Source organism: Scaptodrosophila lebanonensis, unplaced genomic scaffold (assembly GCF_003285725.1).
Source record: "Scaptodrosophila lebanonensis strain 11010-0011.00,11010-0021.00 unplaced genomic scaffold, SlebRS2 tig00001477-arrow-arrow-pilon, whole genome shotgun sequence".
Lineage (NCBI taxonomy): Eukaryota > Metazoa > Arthropoda > Insecta > Diptera > Drosophilidae > Scaptodrosophila > Scaptodrosophila lebanonensis.
In genome coordinates, this window is record NW_022060776.1 from 8,949 (window position 1) to 12,500 (window position 3,552).

At 38.8% G+C, this 3,552-nt stretch overlaps 1 non-coding gene across 1 annotated transcript in view; it reads right to left on the reverse strand.

Moving 5' to 3' along the window:
- LOC115633582 overlaps window positions 1-3,552 on the reverse strand; it is a 4,011-nt gene continuing 459 nt past the window's right edge. Inside the window, exon 1 of the ribosomal RNA XR_003996367.1 lies at window positions 1-3,552. This exon is cut by the window's right edge and continues 459 nt beyond it. This is a non-coding gene — a ribosomal RNA (large subunit ribosomal RNA).

A 3,552-nucleotide genomic window follows, 5' to 3' on the forward strand; every position in this document is an offset into this window, starting at 1 on the left:
TCGAATCATCAAGCAAAGGATAAGCTTCAGTGGATCGCAGTATGGCAGCTGCTCAACCACTTACAACACCTTGCCCGTTACAAAAGTCGTTTACAATTGATTCTAGGCTTTGTCATTGTATTAAATAATGTTTTAATAAGTAACTAGCATTGGCACCAGGTGATCGAAGATCCTCCAAAGTTAACTATGTTACTCATAACATTGGCATCACATATTCATTGTCGTTTATAAATGCATATAAACTTTTAATGATTTAGAAGCCATACAATGCAAATTGCCCCATTTTTATCATTGCAGTCCAGCACGGATACGACCTTAGAGGCGTTCAGGCATAATCCAACGGACGTAGCGTCATACCACTGTTCGCTCGAACAAGTATTGTGCCATAGGTCCGTACCTGCGGTTCCTCTCGTACTACGCAGGAATGCTGTCGCAACAACGTTTTTGTCATTAGTAGGGTAAAACTAACCTGTCTCACGACGGTCTAAACCCAGCTCACGTTCCCTTGCATGGGTGAACAATCCAACGCTTGGTGAATTTTGCTTCACAATGATAGGAAGAGCCGACATCGAAGGATCAAAAAGCGACGTCGCTATGAACGCTTGGCCGCCACAAGCCAGTTATCCCTATGGTAACTTTTCTGACACCTCTTGTTAAAAACTCTTTAAACCAAAAGGATCGATAGGCCGAGCTTTTGCTGTCCCTGTGTGTACTGGACACCGAGATCAAGTCAGCTTTTGCCCTTTTGCTCTATGTGTGGTTTCTGTCCGCACTGAGCTGGCCTTGGGACACCTCCGTTATTATTTGAGAGATGTACCGCCCCAGTCAAACTCCCTACCTGGCAATGTCCTTGAATTGGATCATACCGGAGTAATTGGAGTTATACCAAATTCATAAATTGAAAATACACATAAATGCGCATCCTCTCATTATTAGAATTTGTTTGCAATTATATAACAAACTCATGATACTTTGATCAAGAAGCTTGCATCAAAACCCAATACCATAAGATATATAAAAATATATCCGTATAATGGCTAGGAAATGATACACGTTCCATTTAATCAAGTAAGTAAGGAAACAATAAGAGTAGTGGTATTTCATTGGCGATACTAAACCGAAATCTAATATCTCCCACTTATTCTACACCTCTTATGTCTCCTTACACTGCCAGATTAGAGTCAAGCTCAAAAGGGTCTTCTTTCCCCGCTAATTATTCCAAGCCCGTTCCCTTGGCTGTGGTTTCGCTAGATAGTAGATAGGGACAGTAGGAATCTCGTTAATCCATTCATGCGCGTCACTAATTAGATGACGAGGCATTTGGCTACCTTAAGAGAGTCATAGTTACTCCCGCCGTTGACCCGCGCTTACTTGAATTTCTTCACGTTGACATTCAGAGCACTGGGCAGAAATCACATTGTGTCAACACCCGCTAGGGCCATCACAATGCTTTGTTTTAATTAGACAGTCGGATTCCCCAAGTCCGTGCCAGTTCTGAATTGATTGTTAATTGATAATCGTTATAATTTAAAAGAGCTAAAACTGAAAGGTTTAACCCCTCCAGATTAGTATTCTTAAAAATTTTAGCAAGAAAGTTCCACAATTGGCTACGTAACTAACAATCCGGGGAACAAATGACGATCATTAAAAATAATCGAAATTCTATTTACCCAGAACGAGAACATAAACCATGTTATTGTTTCCCAATCAAGCCCGATTATCTCAATCTTCAGAGCCAATCCTTATCCCGAAGTTACGGATCTAATTTGCCGACTTCCCTTACCTACATTATTCCATCGACTAGAGACTCTTCACCTTGGAGACCAGCTGCGGATATTGGTACGGCCTGTTGAGAAGTTTGCGTGTCCCCACCATAAATTTTCAAGGTCCGAGGAGAAAATATCGACACAACAGTATATGTCATGCTCTTCTAGCCCATCTACCATATCTCTCTGCGAAAGACTTCCATGGTAGTACGGCTATAAAACAGAAAAGAAAACTCTTCCGATATCTCTCGACGGCTTCTTTATGGTCGTTCCTGTTGCCAGGATGAGCACAAGGCCCATATTTAATAACAAACGGATACTCAACAGGTTACGGAATTGGAACCGTATTCCCTTTCGTTCAAAATTATTCAAGTGTATCAATAATAATATGTATGTTGTGTATATATATATATATTTTTACTTGAAAATTTTCGGCTTTCGCCTTGAACTTAGGACCGACTAACTCGTGATCAACCACTGTTCACACGAAACCCTTCTCCACTTCAGTCCTCCAAGGTCTCATTCGATTATTTGCTACTACCACCAAGATCTGTACCAATGGCGGCTCCATGCAGGCTTACGCCAAACACTTCTACGCACACCATTGTACCTTCCTACTCACTAAAGTTTCAAAATTTATATTTTTATATAAATATGAATCATTTACTTTAGCGGTAATGTATAGGTATACAACTTAAGCGCCATCCATTTTAAGGGCTAGTTGCTTCGGCAGGTGAGTTGTTACACACTCCTTAGCGGATTACGACTTCCATGTCCACCGTCCTGCTGTTTTAAGCAACCAACGCCTTTCATGGTATCTGCATGAGTTGTTAATTTGGGCACCGTAACATTACGTTTGGTTCATCCCACAGCGCCAGTTCTGCTTACCAAAAGTGGCCCACTGGGCACATTATATCATAACCTTAAACTTCATTTCAAGAAAGTTAAGGTTCTTACCCATTTAAAGTTTGAGAATAGGTTAAGATCGTTTCGACCCTAAGGCCTCTAATCATTCGCTTTACCAGATAAGATTATTTTATGCAATATATAAATGCACCAGCTATCCTGAGGGAAACTTCGGAAGGAACCAGCTACTAGATGGTTCGATTGGTCTTTCGCCCCTATACTCAATTCTGACAATCGATTTGCACGTCAGAACTGTTTCGGTCTTCCATCAGGGTTTCCCCTGACTTCAACCTGATCAAGTATAGTTCACCATCTTTCGGGTCACAGCATATATGCTCAAGGTACGTTCCAGTTAGAGGTATAAATAATATAAATATTATTATACATAACTATATAGAGCGCCCCGGGATTGAATTAATAAACTATATAAAATAATTTAAAAACTAATCCCATTTGTATTGGTAGTCAAGTTAATTACGCCATTAGGTTTATAAAATAAATCCCAATGACTTGCATATATGTTAGACTCCTTGGTCCGTGTTTCAAGACGGGTCCCGAAGGTATCCTGAATCTTTCGCATTGTTAATCATACAAGTGCCTATAATAAATATAAATATCATAGATATAAATATCATTATATAATTTCGAAAAATTAACACACTGTATTTCATATCAATCTATCAGCACTTTATCAAATTTAATGACATTTATTCTATGTTATCAATGGGCAAGCCATAATAATTTGAATAAACTATAAGCCATATTTTATGATAAATTTTTGTATATGCTAATAGATTACAATGTCCTTATATGGGAAAAATGCACACTATTATTAATAATATTTATTAAATATTATAATTATAATGATGAATTTCCCATA